Consider the following 19,567-nt stretch of genomic DNA (forward strand, 5'->3'; position numbering starts at 1 on the left):
TTACTTTAAGTATTCATGAATCCGTACACTTGGATATTGAGCTGCGTAATAAAATCCAAGTCTGCACATCATAAGTGAAGGATTCATTAGAGTGGTCCAATAAAGCGCATAATGAAGCCATTACAGTAACATATGAACCCTTTATGAAAAAGTTCCAAGTTTTGCACAAAAGAAACAAAACAGCATTTTCTTCAAGAATGTTTAAGCCTCATTATCATTGCGAACATTCATATCTTTCACAAGTACTGCTGCCGCTAATGAGCGATGCGAGTGTGATACGAAACGCCCAGTGTTTGCGTCTGAAATGTGTCACATGCCCGCGAATCTCCACTCCATCTGCCGTCTCTCTCTCTCTCTCTCTCTCTCTCTCTCTCTGCCTTCGACACAGGGCGCAGTCGGTGCACGGGGCGGACTACGGGCTGCGGATGTTCGCAGTCACATCAAACCGCAGACAACAGCACAGAGCGCGAAGAAAAAAAACTATATATATTTTTTAATTCCGATATTATCGTCTTTCTCCTCGCCGGCGCAGCGTGTGAGTGGACATTTATTTATAAACGCGCATCAGGACAGAAAGAAAAAAAACAGTCGCACTCCGTGGAAAGTTCACCCCTGCTGTTGTTGCGTTTTCTCAAACTTAAGAACAAGGCATATTTGGAGGTGATCGATGCGCCGGTAGCGCGGTCAGTGTGCGGGATGTGAGCGGTGGAGCGGGGCGCGCCTCACTCGCTGTTCTTTTTTTTTACGCGCAACGGAGGGACGAGGAGTGATCGGACAACGACCGGGAATCCGACACGAGGAATGTAAATTACAAACGGTACTGGAATTAATGTCGAAATGAAAACTGCAACGCGTTGACCGTCGACATCATCTCGTGGGCAGAGACGCAGTTTGAAAAAAACCAAAAAACGCCTCAGAGGTAAGAAGTCGCAGTGAGCCACAGTCCTGCTCTGTGTTGTGGTAACTTAACTACACTCTGTTTGAACTGTCTGACTCATTGCTGTGGTTTCTATATGCATGGAACTCAGCCAGTGATGCTGCAGCGGGGGAACCGGGTTCATGTGTTGCATTCCTCTTAAGTGTTAATTGGACCAAACTGTTTGTGGGATTTCTTGTCTGATTCCGGTGCCTCTCCGTTATCTGTCGCCGAGTCCACTCGGTCCACTTTATCACTGTGCCCTATTTAGCTGAAATGGACTCGGGGATCCGCGCAGTGCTCATCAGACGGAGTGCAATATCATCGCTGAGAATTTCAATTACCCCCCCCCCCCCCCCCCCTTAGTGCTGGATCCCAGGCAGGATCTTAATGTTCCGTATAGGAAAAAATCCACAACACCCCTCCGCTCCCTCCGCTCCCACAGCTAACTTACTGTTGCCAGACAGCTGAAATACAGCTGGGAGTGTTTACTCAACATCAAATGTCAATACTTGTTTTCATATCTGCAGAGGCAGACGGCTGCACAGAACATCTACAGTCCACAATAGATTGGAGAGAGAAAAACAAAACCAAAAAAAGACACATGGAACTTGTTCAGTATCTCCCAGCAATGATGAGATCGGCTGATTATAGAATAAGAACTGTGAAATGTGCGTGGCCTTTATCGAGACACTTCACAGACCTTGACCATTCCCATGCCTCTTGGCGGGGGGCTGAATATTGCATGGCCTATATGCCTGTCTCAGTGGCGTTGGGGGCTGATGGCGGCTGGGAGTTGTTGACTGGGCTGCAGCTTTCTTGCAGAGGATTGGGACGTACAGACAGGCAGCGTGGATTGAGCAAAGCAGCAGGCCAAGTGAGGGAACCTCCGGCCCTAATCTCACTGTCTACTGAAAGATAACCTCTTCCTCACGCAGATTAGAGCCATACTCTAATTGATTTACCGTTAACCCTCCCAACACATTAAGAGTGCCATGCCAGCGGTGACTAAAGAAGGCGGAGCGCCACAGTGTCCTGATTATTGTGTGTGTGTGTGTGTGTGTGTGTGTGTGTGTGTGTGTTAATCTACCTCCTCGTCCCTCACTTAGTTCCCAGGCCGGGTGCCACAGTGAAACTGCTAATCCCTCAGTAAGCAGAGTTTAAATCTGTCAGAGTTATGACTTGCTTTACCTCACTGGTGCACAAAATGGAATATGAGCCACGGAGCTCTACTGCGAACGCGTGAAATGTGTCGAGAGAGACCCGACTTGTTTCAGTTTTTAAATATTCCAGCGTTGCAGAAAAATATCATCAGAGTGTCATGTTGAGCGACTGGCTTCCTGTTGTCTTTCATCCATGCTGTCGTTCCAGCTGATCGTGCGGGATCAATGGGAACACTGGTCTCAACGCACACTGGATTTTCTGCATTGTAATTCTGTTCTGATGGCAGCTTCAACGCCTCTCCTGAGAAGAAAAGGTCTTTGGGCTCTCAAATAATACCTTCTCTAAGCAGCCCCTGGGCCTCTCAGCGGATCTGCTGGCTATAAATAATGGCACATATGTCCCCGTGCTCTTGGCTGACGTACACTAAGCTCCATTCTGAGCTCCACAGGGAGAAGCAGACGGCTGCGTCTCAGGCTTGACTGAGGCCTGGACGCAGGCTACATATAGCGCACCTCACACATCCATCGACATCCTCTCCTTCATGTCTGCCCATCGTCCCTCTCTCTCTCTCTCTCCGGTCGTTCCCAGAATCAGCCTCCACCTCCACCTCCTCTCCCCGTGCAGAGATGGAAGAGCAGCATTGGTAGCAGCTTTGTTTGTTTAACAGTACCGTGTGTGCTGTGAGAAGTCCAATCACTGTGAGCAGCAGGAGACTGGAGCAGCACTCCGGACCGGCCGTTGAGTCATCATCTCATAGAAACAGCAGCAGTACAGCACAGTCATATATGCACATGAAGCATAGTTTGTATCGCTGGCCCCATGTTCACCATGGAGACGATTACCAACCTGTTCATCCCCACAAGAGGACAAAAGAATGGGCTTTTGTTGCACGATATGTATACTGTCCCAGAAATAATTGTGATAAATGATATCGTCATTTTGGATCATTGTAAACCTCTGGTAGAAGCTAATGACAACATGATAGCATAGCAATGCAAGTACACCCTTTTCAAAGAGCAATACATCAATTTGACTGTAGCTCCAACTGGTAAAACCTTAACTTTGTAAAATGATGAGGTTGTTTTAAAATAATTAGAATAAATACCTCATTTTACCAGAGGCAATGCCAAGCATCAGAGCAACATTGTGGTTGTTTTTACATTTCATATTAATATTAAATCAAATCAATGTGTATCCATCATTCTGTTGTTAAAAAGATCCAGTACAAGTTAATACAGGCCTATGTTTCCAAACTCTGCATCAACAACTGCATTATAATTAGGCAAAACTCAATATGCACAAAGTGAAGCTCGCACTTTGCTCGCTATTTCGGCCAACACAAAATGCCCCCCCCAAAAAACCGCATGCAAACGCAATGGTAAGAATTCCCAGAATGCTTCTATTATCGACTGTAGAAATCAGTATTTGAATCCATTATTTTCTAGGTTAAGGAATAGTCGTCCTACATTATTCATTATGCACCAACAGTAATTATATCTACTTATTCTCAAATCGATAGCTCTGTTTGTTGTGTGTAGAGGGTGTTTTGGTGTGGCGCTGTCCCAGGTGCTGAAACGCAGCGAAGGAGCTTGATAGACGGGTCAACACAGCCAGGTCTTTTATTTCATATGTTGTATAGGCTACCGTCTATTTATCTATTCATCTGTTTATAGGCCTACATATGAGCAAATTAGTTTTTACGGGGTTTTGCTGTAATCTATTAGATGTGATTATTCAGCATCTTGTAGCCTTTTTTTTTTTCAATAAAAAAGGAATATCCTTGAAGTCCAATTTCGTCCTCATCTCTCATTAGACAATCATAGTAAAGTACAATGTAAGTAAATAAGGAATATATTCAAGTTTGAGGAACGTATGAGAGCATGTGTTGTCGTCGTCATGGCCCTCCCCACCACCGTTTCAAATGCACAGTCTTACTGGTGCTCAGGCTCGATGGCACGTCAATGTAAAAGTGCCTGAAGGGAGGCTTCAGGGGGATACAGCAAAGAAATTCAATGAGTCTTTCACTTCTCACTAATTAATGCAAATAGAGTTTTTCAGATGGCATTTTGGCTTTTATTAGCGTGAGAGGCCATACAACAAAGTCCTCTTTTGGATCTGAACCAGGGCTGGAGCCATTTCATCAGTGCTCCAGACTACCTTTTCCACTGGTAGCACTGGTCCTAGCCACTTTCTCAATCGGTTGCACCAGCACATGAATTGGTCGCATCCTTTCTTTTTTCCGAGGAGCATGGTAGTAATCAATGACCGGTCTCTCCCCTGCCTGCACTTTCATCATCAGTGGCGTCTCCCTCCCTGCCAGCCTCCTCCTCATTTTGCCTTTTCAAATAATATCAGCTATTGACCCCTTCATTTTTAGGAACACAGAAACGGCTAAATGGATTGTTTGGTGAAGTTCTACTCCACTCCGTACATGCACACAATGCTGCGCGAAGTGCAGCAATGGCCAGCGGGGGGGGGGGCACCATTGGTTCATGATCATGTGCTCGCACGTAAACATTTTACTCACTAAAAATGGTCGCAGTCTGCAACCCTTATTTATGGTCAGCAACAGCGACCCTTGCCTATCAAGAATCCTCAGTCTGCGACGTATGTTTGTGATTATTATCAGGCCAGAAATGGTCGACAATCACTGGTTGACTTATAAAAAGAACTGACAAAGCAACGAATTAACAAAATAATCGATATCAGACAACCACTGACTCAGCTACATAATTGAGGCTGCTGTAGTTGTGATGTTTCTGTCCACTGCTGATGATTAATCATCCAGAGACAAACTTTCCCTTCAACCAGGCATAGACCTTGCTGCTAGAGTGAGCGGCGGCGGCGGCCTCCGTGGTGCCCCGCGGCCCGGTGTTGCTTTAATGTCACAGTTAGCCTGACCTACTGTTGTGACGGTCAGTAAAGGAGCAGCCACTGAGTCAGTCACAGCAGTCCGGCACTGGGCTGGAAGAAATAAAAGGCTGGAGGTAGAGAAGTCGATGCGCAGCGGGACTCTGCTCCGTCTACTCCCCCCCCCCCCCACCCCCCCGGATGAGTCCTGATGTCAGACTCTCATCTGTTGCCATGGACGGCTGCACTGTCCCTCTCATTTGCCATCGATTCGGCCTCTCCTCCAACATCCCTAAAGCTGGGATTATGTAGTCATGCATGCCAGTTCTTCGGCCCCGATTTTCCCCAAGAAAAGCTGTATGGATACGGGAGTCCGGTGTTCATGCTCTGCAGTGTTCTGCCTCGGAAAGAGTGGTTGTGTGTGTTTGTGTGTGTGTGTCCTTGGCAGGCTCGGAGGAAGTAACATGCAGCATGCTTCTGAGCCTTCTCCTTGGTGGCGGTAGCAGCATTGGGGTTAGTGGTCTGTCGTCCATATGCCCTCCACCTGCCTAAACACCACACATGTCCTGCCTAACACATGACCATCTGGGTGAGATTAGCATTTCATGCTGCAGTGTACACAAGGGATTACACAGTTCTCCTTCAAATGGAACACCAGACCAGAGCATGCATGTATTAGAAAAGTGTGCAGCTCTATTCTACATTACATCCATCCAAACAAGACAAACAACAACAAACAGTTGTCCCGGTGAGTCTCCAGTGAGAAAGGTGCTTTGTGTTAATGGCAGCGCTGGCACTGTTGTGTTTTGAATTAGCGCTGAAGCCATTAGTCAATTCATCAATTAGTGTTTCAGCAACATCTGGTATTTCATGGTGTGCAGTTGTCATTCCTGTTCATCTCCTGTAGATTAAATCTGTCTATTAAGTCATTTTCGTCTATTCTGTGCAGAAGCACTTTTACTTTGGATCCGGTCCGACTCGATTTATTAGAAATGAAACCCCTTTGTGTTTTCAGCAGCTGGACTAACAGTGAACTAACAGCAAACCTCACCCTTATTATATGTAGCTATGGTATATTTTTACAATGAATAAAACAAATGCGACAGACGTATGACTTCTGGAGATCAGTGCAACCTTCAATGGTAATACTCATTTAAACCAACAGCCCGTTTTCTTCGTACAGAAACGTGTGTTAGACACTTCATTAAGTGATCCTCCAGCATATTCAGCCTCATCTAATGTTTTACCCAACTGTGGGGAGCTTGTCCAAATCCACTGTTAATAAAGAAAATAAAAGTGTCAATAATAAAAGCCAATGAAACTCCAAAGGGAAGATAAAATGATCCTCCCAACTGACTGACCTCAGTCTGTGTAAACACAATAAAACCGCTCTGTACAAGGCCACCACACAGTCCTGGCACAGAGATGGGAAGAGGGCAGGAAACGAGGCTCTGGCCAGTTGTTGAGCTCAGTGTTGAGGGACTGCTGTCTGGCTCTGAGAGTGCTGACATGTCAGAGCCATACGAGAAGGGATCACAAATCATGAATAAATGAGCAGGGCTTTGGCGTTGAGCCCACAGACACTTAGGATCCAAACAGGATTTAGTCTGGTCCTCATACAACTGGACACGCATCAGTAACCTCATATATTTAGCTTGTACTTAAATCTAAATAGGGCTCCGGCTATCATATATATCTTTTAGTCATTATCGATTTATCTGTCAATATTTTTTGATCAATCTATAAATGCCAAAAAGGGACCATGACATGCATGGCAGCCTGACCAATACATGGTATTTACACTCTGCAGCCCCTCTACTCTTCAGTTTCACTCTCCTTCAGCGCATCGTATCCGTAACATAGGGATCCTCTCAAATCTGATTATCCAGCCTGACAAGAAACCCTCTTTGTTTCCTGAAATGAGGTCACACAACTGCGGCAGGAAAATTGGTCGTCACAAAAGCTTTTGAGAAGTCATCTTTTAATCAGAATATACTTTTCTCATGTGAAATACCGCTGTGCTCGGGCTCTAAATAGATTATGAGACTGTGCCCGCTCACTGTGTGAACATTCAGCATAAGCAGCTTATTCCCTGGCTGCAATTGCTATTTCATAAATTTCTTAAATCTAGTTAATAACCTGCAGTATTTGTTTTAGGCGATGGCCCCCCCCCCCCGTGGGACACCGAATGGCCAGGAGGGTACAGAGATATGAAAATAGAGACATTGTGTGTCTGAGTTGGAGAAGCCTTTTGTCAGCTCATCCCAATGTGGCCATGAAACGTTCCACTCCAAAAGCCATCGCTCCAGATGTTTTTATTATTTATATTTGCTTTGCATCCGTGGCCAGAAAATCATTGCCATTCTTCATCCGCGTAGAGACAAATGGCAGCCCATTTCAAAGGCAAGAGAAGAAGATACATGCAAAGAATGGACAAAACAAAACACTATTTGAAAAACTGTTTCATATCATATCTCGTTGTTTATTTTGGTTATGGTCATCTTGTTTTGATCGAGGTTTTCATCAGCACCGGTTTTGAGTTTTTCTGGTAAACCACGATTTCTCGCCACAGTTTAACTTATAAAAGCCTTTAATCAATTCCTCATAAAGTATACCGCCTGGTGAAAAGCCACAATTCCAATCACACAGAATATGATCCTCTGCTCTTCAGCTTATCCTCTTATCACTTTGAATACGTCCGAGCGGTTCCACGGGGGCGTCTGCACATCTTTAGAGTTCTGATCTGAGGTTAATACTGCGTGCAGCTGCAAGGAAGGAAAATAAATCAGACGACAATTTCTTTATATATATATATATATATATATATATATATTAGATTATATTCAGGGTGTACCTTAAGAATGCAATGCTCTTCATGATAAAAGCACTCTGACATGAATATAGCGGCCCACATACCGTCCTGTTTGCTTAAATATTTTGCACATTCTTTGATAATTATTGAACTTTTAGTTACGTTCGTCATCAGCGGTCTCGTGGACGGAAAAGTCCACCCGAACGTCTACCGCTTCCGCCCACCCGCCCTTACGTGGACGATCTCGCTCTGCGCGTCTAATAATGACGTGGGTGTGTTGACATTAGAGCCAGGCCAAACGCTAGTACGTGTCTCAGCGTGTTGGTGTCAGACGGCGAGAAGCATTGACTGCTGTATTCGACTCATTGGGAGTGAGAGCAGGTTGCAAGTGGTGCAAACAAATTTGCAATAAATTAAATGAGCAAAAACCTACATAACAAACCTCTGGGGGTCGGGTAATCGAACCTCACTCACAAGGAAATAACCGGATGTGGTGTCTGTGTTATCGGCAAACAATCGGCACAACACATGAACCGGAAGTTTCAGCGATCGGCTTCGTTCCCACGTTTGTTCATTAAAGAATAAATATATGACAAGACAGCCTGCTTCAACACGGTCATCTCCCACAACGCGGCCCCCGGATGAGCGGCTTCCTTCTTCAGCACCTCTCGGAGGGTTAGGTAAAGTTAGAAAGATATTGACAGATTCGGAATTCCCGGTTCAATAAATCGTTAACGAAACGTTGCTAAAATACAAGCGATACCTCCCTGTAACCGTAGTGAGGTAGACAACAAGCTACAACCTTAATTGAATTAAAACGGGCCGTCTTACGGGGTCCTCCGAGCTGGACAATCTGCATTGGTCTCAATGAGCGGCCGGCTGCGAGAGAGTGCGCAGGGACCGTCTACAAAGTGCAATGCGGAAAATACCTACTACAACAATATTCAATAGCTTCACTGTCATGCAATGTAATGTAACCAAAATCACTTCACACATCAATGGGCTCCTCTTTGTTGTACTACAAGTGTTATTTTGAAAAAATATGATTTAGATTCATTTTAGTGAATATTTATTGAAAATAATAATCAATAGCTTTGAGGAGCCCATTGATGTGTGAAGTGATTTTGGTTACATTACATTGCATGACAGTGAAGCTATTGAATATTGTTGTAATAGGTATTTTCCGCATTGCACTTTGTAGACGGTCCCTGCGCACTCTCGCAGCCGGCCGCTCATTGAGACCAATGCAGATTGTCCAGCTCGGAGGACCCCGTAAGACGGCCCGTTTTAATTCAATTAAGGTTGTAGCTTGTTGTCTACCTCACTACGGTTACAGGGAGGTATCGCTTGTATTTTAGCAACGTTTCGTTAACGATTTATTGAACCGGGAATTCCGAATCTGTCAATATCTTTCTAACTTTACCCAAGTCTCTCGGTTGTGTGACGCGAGTGTGTGAAGCAGATAACGAGTTCCTAATACAAACATGTTCAGCTCAGCATGGTTCTGTACAGGCTACGGTGTGTGTGAAACTGCGAGGACGCGAAAATCAAAACAGCGAGAGGTAAAACAAAAAAGCTGAGGGAGGTTGATGCATGCAGAGAGCAGGAAGTGAGGAGGAAGAAGAAAGAGTGAAGTGTTTCCCCCTCACTGCGCCATGGCCCTTGAGCCAATTAAGAGTCTCCACTAGCCCAATCTCTCTCCCCCTCACCTCTCTGTACCTCCCCCGCACGCTTGAGCCTAAAAGCGGGACGGATGCTTTTGCTTTTTTGTTTGTTTGTCTCTCCGGTGCCGCGTACCTTAATTATCTTAATGGAAAACAGTAGATTGAATAAAAAAGCCGATCCTATTTGCTTTGGCTTTGCAGGCACCACTCGGGATCTCTGTTGTTGTGTCGCTCCTGCACCCTAATGAATGGAGCTCTGTCCCGCCACTGCCCAATCAGCCAGCTGATTCCCTCTCATTATGCACACACACACACACACACACACACACACACACCTCTGGCACTGGGGTTCTTTGGTATTTTTAGCCACTATTTCCATAAACTGTCCTTTGTGAAATCAGGGTGTCCTGGGAGGATTAGTGAGTGAATATCGACGGCCCTCAGGAGCCAGAGTGTCCCTCCCAGGAATAATGGTACATCTCTCTCAAGTGTTTGACAGCGTTGCCCTGCTTTCTGCTAACATTTCAGTTTCATCAGTGACAAATACTCGCTGTCACGGTCCTTAAATGTCTAGCCTCCTTCGTTGTTCGATATAATTAATGCCTCCCTCTCCAGAGATTTCATGCCACCCAACCAGGCACTCGAGGGGAACAGATAACAGAGCGAGCACTTATTTAGTTCTTATTGTTTTTTGGTCTTTGTGGAGATGATCACATAGAAAGGGGGATATCATTTAAAAATGTCAAATTCAATGAATATTTTACTCAAATAGTGGCCGGGGCATTTATTCACTTCAACTACAGACAGAACCCGGAATTAAATCCTAACTTCCAGTGTTTTGTGTGCATATTTCATCAAATTATTTTATGACACCTCGCTTTTGTCTAACCCGCTACTGTTTTAATTTGCCGTTGTCATAATTTAGCATGATGGCCACTTCTGCAGCACTTACTCCATCAACAACCAAAATATTTATTTTTAAAGCACCCATTATTGTCAGTCAATTCTACTTTGACGTTTTTTCCTTCGTTGTTAAGCCGCCGTCAATGAGACTCGACAGTTTCCTGCGCAGATGTTCCATCTGTTTGGAATAAACAAATGAACTGTCACAAACTGTCACAAACTAAGGGAACGTGATGAGGAGGCAGACAATGCAAGAGCTGTAATAAACAAAAACATTCGTTCAAGCTAAAGTTAACGAATACAATAGAGCGTGTAGATCAGCAGCATCAGTAACAAAAGCATGGATGTATGGACGACACGTGGATGTTAGTGTTTTGTTGAGGAGATGAGTAGTGGAGAAGCATAAGAATATGATGCAGAGTGGCTATCGGTGTCAGATACGTTAAATATAATGGAAACGTATCTGTTCCCTGAGACATGAACGTCAAAAAAAGCTTTCAATGGGGATCGGTCGAGCTGAACGTTGGATTAATTCAGCAATAAGCGGAATGATTACAGAGAACTTGGCCACCAACAGAGAGACACCGTGTCCTAACGGCAAGCGCTGTTAAACATTACGTTGAACAAATCTTTGAAAAAGATCACACTGGAGACGTAACCACTTCAAAGATGGGTGAGTAGTCCTTGCTATCTTCTGAGGTTTGTTGTTCTGAAGTCCTGTAGTGTGATATTTACTGGAAAGTACGAGCAATACAGTCGACAGCGTAGGAGACTTTCAGCTCCCTGGCCGTCTCCTTCCATCCAGCTGCCGCCTTATTTAGCTTCCTTGTCGTGAAATGAGGAGGAATCGTACGGAGAACTCCCCATTTCAACCAATCAGCTGTTCCCCAACTATTGAGGCCCTTTCAGGCTATTGAGGCTCGCAGACAGTTCGGAAACTGTGGCTTGGACATAATGTGCAATAATAGATATTCCAATAGTTTGAATATTGTTTATATATATATATATATATATATAATTATAATTATTATAGTATTCAAACAGTTTTCCGTGTCCTTCGGTATTCCAGACACAGTCAGTCTCCTTTCACGTTCACAGGATTTTGACATCGCCATGGCAACAAAGCATTGGTCCCTGCGACCTCCTTGCCGACCTGCGAGTGAACCGTCTCAATTGGGCTGACGTCATGTTTTCATGTTATTGACCTGCTTCTCCTTCTCTCTGTTTTTATAGTTGCTCATTACAGACTTGGCTAAAGACAGGCAGGTCCAGCTTACAGGCTCATGAATATTAATACAGAATTCCAAACTCCTCCCTCTAAAAGCATTGCATCGTAGTTCAGGTTGCTAAATGGTGTAGTGGCAAAAATGCTCACGGTTTTCCATTTGAAAGGCTGCGGTTGAACGTGAGCCTAATGACAAAGTGCTAACCCCGATCCGGAGCTTGTTTATTGTAATAACACTCACACAGATGCATTGTGTTAATTGATCTCACTGCGTAGCTGTTGACGTGAGACAAGCCCTGAAAAGAGGACGAAGGATCCCGGGGGGACTAGAGCAGGGGGAGAAAAAAAATGGCTTTGAAGTGAAGCTAATGATGGAGGAAAAAGAATCAACCTACATACATTACAGTACAGTACAGCGAGGAGCACGTGTGACTGCTATTCATGGCACGCTGCTGTGTTCTGCATCTGGTATTCACCAATGCAGTCGGTTTTTGTCCACTACTTCTAAGTACAACGGGATAATTTGAGTTCTCGCCACTAACACTTCAAAATGACAACAGTGGACTTTAAGCAATAATGCATAATTTTGGACAACGCAGTACCATAAATTCTCAGATGGTAGTCGGGGCCCTAAATTCCCTCAATGTAGGGATGTGCAGGCTTTTATTTAGAATTTACAGATGAATGCAGAATCTTTTTTGGCATTAGAAGCGTTCTGGGATCTGCTTGCAGACCGAGTCGTGGTAGTCCCTGTAGAGAGCAAATGAGGCGGAACGCATTGGATTATAGAGATTAGCCGAAATGGCGTCTGGACCTAAAACACTTTGCTAACACACGCTGTTTTTGTATTGGAGGAAAATTGCTAATCAGACTGTACATAATGACAAACACAGGTCTTGGCCTGGATCTCCGTTGTCTGTTATCCACATATCCGCATTCACCAGAATCCCGTGGCGTGGAGGATAAATCAGGGTCAGATTGATGGAGTTGGTTAATGCACACTCCAAGCCTTCCTAAAGCAGGCCCGGACTGGCCATCGGGACCACCGGGGGAATTCCTGGTAGCCTGCCCAGCTGATTGACCCGGATTACTAGGCTAGTGTTCAAAATATAAATTGTAACGGGTAAATCAAAGCGCTCACACTGTGACAAGAGTATACTGGGTAATGGGAGAATCACCGATCCTGCTGTTGACGTCAAAGGTTGAAATTGAAAGCTGAGTTTGATTGTTTTTTGATTTAGGATCGGAATCGTGACACCCCTTATCTTTACACAGACGAGAACACCATCAACATTTATGTCATATTTACCGCTCTGTTTTTATTCATTAACAATTTCCATTTGCTTTTACTTTGCTGTTATTGTTGAATTTGCTGTTAAACTACTGTCGATGACTGTGTTTACATGTGAAGGATACGTTGCACTTACTGATCCATCCCGCGTCAGAGTGTGTGAGGATCAGACTGCATGTCTTTATTGTATGTAATTAATATTCTCAGGACAGTGGTGACTTTGAGGCTGCTGTTGTTTACTTCAGATTCCAGTGTTTACTGTCAAACAGGCCGCAGTGTTTTCCTTCAGGGTCTGTCTGGCAGGCTGCTGTTGTACCTTTTGGCTGACATTATCTGTCCAGCAGCGTTTCTGATACATCGTTATTTGAGCATTTTCATCGACATATCACTGAGAGCGGTCCAGCGGGGATTAGGGCCCTCCTCCCCCCACCGTCATGCAGTGGCCTGCCAGACCAGCGCTGGGCTGCCTGCCAGCCTCCTGCACTGACCCACATCCGCACGGTGTCTTTAATTCCGTAAATGAAGGTTCAGAGGGGCGGAATTACAGTCGGCATGTTGATATCTGATATAGTTCAGGTCAGGATGCCGACAGATCCTCACAGAACACACAGCAGTGTTGGGTTAACTCTGCCCTACCTTAAATACGGATGGTTTGATGGTATGAAGTGCGTCAAGCTTCTCCCACTCGGCTGTGTGTCTCTGTTTGAGTTGCAGCAATGAATTGCTCGTAGCTGCTTTAAGTTGCCACAGACTTTTGGCAACCTTTGCAGCAGACAAAGTGTTGCTCAGGGTTGCTGAGGAGACATTGCCTTTTTTGGGGAACAAACTCCACTTTTGTGAGCACATTCTGCCGTGTTGATATTTTACCCAGGTCTTGAAGAGGACTTGCGTGTTTGCTATGATCTACGGGAGCTCGGGGAAGCGGTGGCGTTTCTGTAACGTAATTAAGTTCAAGTGAAAATCAATTTTTATTTTTAAACATTGTCCTAAACCGTGAATTGTAAATGTATTGATAAAACTTGACTTTTAGCTTCTTGGGGGCACAACATTGCCATATCATCACCATTCAGGTTGATATGGCTTGTGAGGAAACAGCTGCTTATTGACATGCCCAACAGTTACTAAACAACATTTTTATTTCTGTCTCTTTAGCTGCTAAATGCTTCCCTGTGTTCATTAGCTGTGTGTCTCTAACCGTCCAAAGTCCGACAGCAGACACAGAAGAATGACTCTGTAGACAGCTGTGGTCTCCATTCTGTTCTTTGTTTGTCCTCGTATGAAACGTACATAACAAGTCAGACCAAAGCTTGGTACAGAGGAACATTTTCTCGCTTCCAGCAAACATGACAAACTCTGGGCCATCAGTTCAGCTTTTAGATCTTAGCCCAACTGATCTTTCTTCTCCTTCAGTCTTCATCTGAAGTTGCATTTCTCTTTTCCTGGTTAGAAAGAGTCTCGTCCTCTCTGTTGGGGCCCCCGGGCTGTCGGGGTGACAAGGGAGGTGAACTGATGTCAAGAGGACACAGAGCACGAATGCGGCCCAATGCATTAAACATGGCTTCCATTAGAGGCACGCAGACTGCACGGTCAGGCCAAGGATGTAGTCCTTCTCCTCCAGCACTTCCTGTCTGGTGCAGCCTCTGTGCAGCTGGTGACAGTGGGTGGGTGACACAGTAACAGGTACACAGCAAGGTGACACTGTGGACCCTGACTGGAGCAAGAAAGAGGGAACGCAGCATTGAAGACGAAATCTAACCACTAACATTTCTATCCTCCTGATGTTGATGTGAAGGGCTTCCTTATTGTTGTCAGTCATTTCCTCTTTCTTTAAATGGCTTGATCTCCTGTTGTGTTCCATTATATGCTATCAGCTCCATTGTGAAGTAGATTCAGTGTGTTCGCTCTCATCCTGTGCGTTTGTTTTTTATTTCTGTGTTGCATGTTATCAGCCTCACCGCTCTTTGTGGATCAAAAGAGGAACAGAAACATCCAGCGTGATGTCAGCAGATTAACATATCAGATTGAGGTATTTTTCCAACCGACTGCAATTAAATTAGCCCTCGCTGATTAAATCTGACTGCATTAAAGTCCTCCCAGTGAGGAAAAAAAAACCCCGAATTAATAATTGTGTCATGCATCCCGTGGCTATGTTGATTACGAATTACTTGAGTGCTCCTGAAGACATGCGGCGTATTTTATTAATGACTAACAGACTTGGTGCAGAGCAATCACTGTTAACGTGTTTCAGGACACAAATCAATTGTGAGGAATGCAGGAAACATCAGCTCAGAATATTCGTGCCTCTTTTCATCTGAAATATTTATACTTTTTATTTGTACCAATGAGCAGCTACGCACTCTCTGTCCTGTTCATACACTCCTCCAATGGAATAGTTGTGACTTTTATTTGCTTGGTAATTAAGAATCCTGAATTGAACCCAAATTTCACAAAAATGCCAAAGCTGGAGTGAAACAGCTGGGGGGGAGTGCAAATCAATGCCCTGTTGCCGTTGGTGAAAAATTGCCAGTTTTTTCCCCCGCTGTTCTGCTATTTTCGCCTTTTGAACATTAATAGGCACTTGCCTCGGTGCTGCAGAAGTGCCAGGTCATAATGCTTTACAAAAACAACACCGTTGTCTTTGAGCACAACACATTGCTACAGTCCCCCAGCGTGATTACAGGCTTTCACTCATTTGTCTCTCGTGTGGAACAGCATGTGCCATATAACTGTGTGTAACCTCATTACCAATTTAATCCGCCTGCTACCTCATTGTGTCACATATTTGCTGCACGCCATCACTTCAAGTGTCCAAAATACATTAAGAGACACCAAAATAACAGACTCTATATGTAACTCTCCCCTACAGTTGCTACGGCTTCCTCACTACCAGCCGTCTGTTGCAGTCCTGTTCTCACATTCAGAAGCTGTGGAACACTATAGAAGCACACTGATATGTATATCATACTGTGCAATATTCTTGGTTGTAATCATAGACTGAATATAAGAAGTGGACGTAGTCACCATGATGTCACCCATTGGTTTGTGGACTGCTGTTTTGAATCCTCGAGTTTGGCATTTTGGCCGTCGCCATCTTGGCTTTTTGCAACCAGAAGTAAAACAAGAGGGTGGAGCTAAGTGCAACTGAACGCTGAATACGTAGTTTTTACACAACCAAAAATGTGAGTGTGTTACAAAAGTGAAAACAAACGGTGAAAGTTATAAGACAAAAGTCATGGACAACTCCCCAACCAGAAAAGCTGTGGCAGCAACCCATCAATCACCGTGTAGCCCCGCCCTAAAGCATCCCCTGCTTTATGGTCTGTTTGACTCTAAATGGACCATAATGTACTAAATGAACATCATGCTGTATTGAAGAAGACTTGAAACTAGAGATTGAGACCATAAACTCATGTTTACAATGTTTACTGAGGTGATAAATCAAGAGAGAAGTAGAGTCATTTTCTCATAGACTTCTACACAACCAGAGGAGTCGCCCCCTGATGGACACTAGAGAGAATGCAGGTTGAGGCTCTTTCACTTTTTAGAACCAGATGTTTCCGCCTGTTTGTAATAAAGGCCTAATCTTTTATGAAACAAAAGCAATTTAACCAATTAACTGATGCTTCAGTTGCAGTATTAATGTTTTGATGACATTGAGATACATTTTGTAGCTTTTGAATATTTTTATATCATGAAATACTGTCGTCCCTTTCGCCAAAAAAAAAGACTGCGGTTTGAACTTCTCTCCCAAGCTGTCTTTCATTTCTACTACTTTATGTGAACAAACAACAACACCACCAATGTCTTAGCCGTCAAGACTGCGAAGACAGAGTTGTTGGAGTGAGATCAGGGAGGCAGTGTGTCGCAGCCAGGAGGAGGCGATGACGGAGGACTTTTCACTTCACTTCCAAGTGTTGCCATTCGAAAAGAAATAGAAACACTTTGACTTTAGACATGGTCGGACGACACAACCGACTTAGTAGTTTGTTTGAAGCGCACGTAAAAATGAATCGAGCCCAGCAGCTGGAAGTGGGATCAGTTAGGTCTTTAGATGATGACACAACTCGTTTTCTCCTGAAGCCCCAAACATGGTCAACAAGGTTTTAATGTAACTGCTCGGTCTCTTTCTCACCTTCAAACCTGTTGAGACAGACGCTTTGTGGAATAACCACTATGTTTTTGCAAAGACACCAGTGACAGCTCGGTAAGTGATGTATTTGCCCGTCCAGGTGAACAGTAGATGTTCATGTCGTGGCAAAAAACTGTCAGTCAAGCAGAGCCTTCTTTAAATGAGATCTGTCCAAAGAAAATTCCCACTGAGCTGTAGCCAGTGAGAAAAAAAGAGAGAGAAATGTGGGCTTGTGTTGCCTGGCAGGCTGTTCTCATCCTGCATTCGTGTCTGTACCTAAGAAAACGAATGCTCTGTAACTCGTAGATGACCCACGAAATCAATTTGTTTGTATTCCACGTAATCATGAACCAGGAAGTATCAAGGCCATAAAAACTCACACTGGGTGTGCGGGAGTGAAGGTGGATGGGTCAAACAGAAACTGGTCTTTAATGCCACTTCATTCAAAAGTTTGCTTTTAAAATCTAAAAAATTGAGGAATTTAAAGATAACACATTTTTTTCAGTTCAACATTTAGTAGTTTTTTCACTACATTTTAATTGTTAACATCCAGCTATAGGCAGTGCGTGAAGTGGAAAACAATGTGCCGTTTCTTCCCTTATTTGCATGATGGCGTGTCTATCATCCGTGATCAGCAATTATTATTACATTCTGAATTTCTACAGTGAATAAAAGATACTAGGAGATTTAAAAAAAAAATGTGAAGTTTTTTGACTTTCAAAAACACTGATACAATTTTAAAGAAAACACATATAATGATGTGTGAGTGTACAGTGTAAATATTGTGTCCATGCATGGGGATCACCAACACCACTAAAGAGGTACCACATCAGACAAAGTATTTAAACAGATCAATGTGCCTTTGTCCCCCCTTGTTGTGGAATCCCTGCCTGCAGAAAGCAGGTCAAGTTATAAGTAGCCTTTAATACCATCCTCTGTACTCTTATGTGCTTTAAATTAGCAGTGCGTGTGTGTGTGTGTGTGTGTGCGTGTGTGTTTACCGTGACTCCTGTGGCTCCAAGGTGGATCCAATTGTATTGAATTAGTGTATAAATAGGCCAGAAAGAATACACACATTAGACAGGACCTCACACTGCATGCTTATTCTACTGGATCTCACACAGTGAACAACTAGTGTTGTTATTATTATGGTCAAGTGTAACCATACTGCGGTCACCATACACAAACATTAAAGAAAGCAATCATTTTAGAAATGTTTACGTTTGTCGGGGACTATGTTCAGCGGCGGATTAATCCACGTTTGGTGCTCTAGTGAGTATTTGGGGCAGCAGGAAGGTGTGTGTGTGATTGAGTCAAAGGAGACTATAATAGTGTGTGTGATCATGGTGATGAAGGAACTTGTCACACAGTGTTGGGCTTATTGATGTGTTTTATATAGTTTATGGACAACAATGAGGACGAGGATAAACACACAAAACTGTGTTGTTGATTTGAATCTGCACATGGGATTTAAATATAAAATGATGGAGAAAGTATTCCCAGATAAATCATTTAGGGATGTCATGGTACTAGAAATGTAGTTGTTGATACCAACACTAGTGACATTACCTAATTAAAAAACTAACTATAACATGACTATAATCCTATAATCTTCAACATAATAATAATAGTAATAATAACTGAGTTCACAAAGTGCTTTGACAGACAAGGCAAAGCAAAATACAAGGCCATATAACAACAGAAAGCCAAACGGTGAGGAAGAATACAGAACAACAGATACAACTATTAAAAGAAACGCATCACATACAATAAATAGAAATAAAATAAAAACACAATACAAGTAACACACAATAAAAAAAAGAATTAAAGCGAATAAAAGCTATGAAAAAATAAAGAAGTGATTTAAAAGAGATTACTGATTCTGCCTTATCTCCTCAGGCAGGTCGTTCCAAAGCCGAGGTGCCAAGATTGGAAAAGTTTTAAGCCCTCACTTTGAAAAAGCCAGAAAGGCCTCATCTGAGGATCCAAGGCTGCGAGCTCATATGGGGTCAACATTCACACAGCTTTGGGCCAGACCAGAAAAGTGAATGAAATATGGACCTAGTCTCCACTGAGCCAGAGCAACCTCATCAGTAAACAAACGTCATCGGTAAACCCCACCGACTCACTAACTGCTAGTAAAACGCCAACATTGGCTTGAAAACAGCATACTAATACTGAATCTGATCAAAATGTATAACTTATCTTCTTAACTCCACTAATAGCTTGAGAAATCATGACAGCAAAAACCACTGACTGACATATTTTGTCAGACAGACTGCAGATACTCCACTTATTATGTTAATTACGATCTCTGCAGACAAAGTCCCCAGGACTGATTTAATCACAGCTTTAACACTCATTTAAGCCCCTTTCCCATCTATAATTAGAACCTTAAGTTGAGACCCTCTTCTGTTGTAAACAGGAGGGAGGAAGGCAGCAGCAGGAGGTGCAGGCATGGCCCATTATCTGCTCTAACATCCTCTAGTTCTTGTGACTCATGCTGCATTTTACAGTTATTGCGGATTTGCAACCGTGTCCGGGTGCTATTCCTCCTTTTAATTAGACATTTTAACATTTGCACAAAAAAAATGGCTTTAATATTCCTGGCTG

The 19,567-nt window shown here is 43.6% G+C and overlaps 1 protein-coding gene across 6 annotated transcripts in view; it reads left to right on the plus strand.

Annotated features, from left to right (window-relative positions):
* The first annotated feature begins 392 nt into the window (after positions 1-392).
* lrfn2b (leucine rich repeat and fibronectin type III domain containing 2b) overlaps positions 393-19,567 on the plus strand; it is a 104,478-nt gene continuing 85,303 nt past the window's right edge. For all 6 annotated transcript variants that reach the window (XM_031865908.1, XM_031865907.1, XM_031865912.1 and 3 more), the window contains exon 1: positions 393-919. The gene's annotated coding sequence lies outside the window, so the exon portion shown is untranslated. The remainder of the gene's footprint in view (positions 920-19,567) is intronic.

The sequence above is a fragment of the Anarrhichthys ocellatus genome, unplaced genomic scaffold (assembly GCF_004355925.1).
Source record: "Anarrhichthys ocellatus isolate YVR2014 unplaced genomic scaffold, GSC_Weel_1.0 scaffold34, whole genome shotgun sequence".
In the NCBI taxonomy this organism is placed as follows: domain Eukaryota; kingdom Metazoa; phylum Chordata; class Actinopteri; order Perciformes; family Anarhichadidae; genus Anarrhichthys; species Anarrhichthys ocellatus.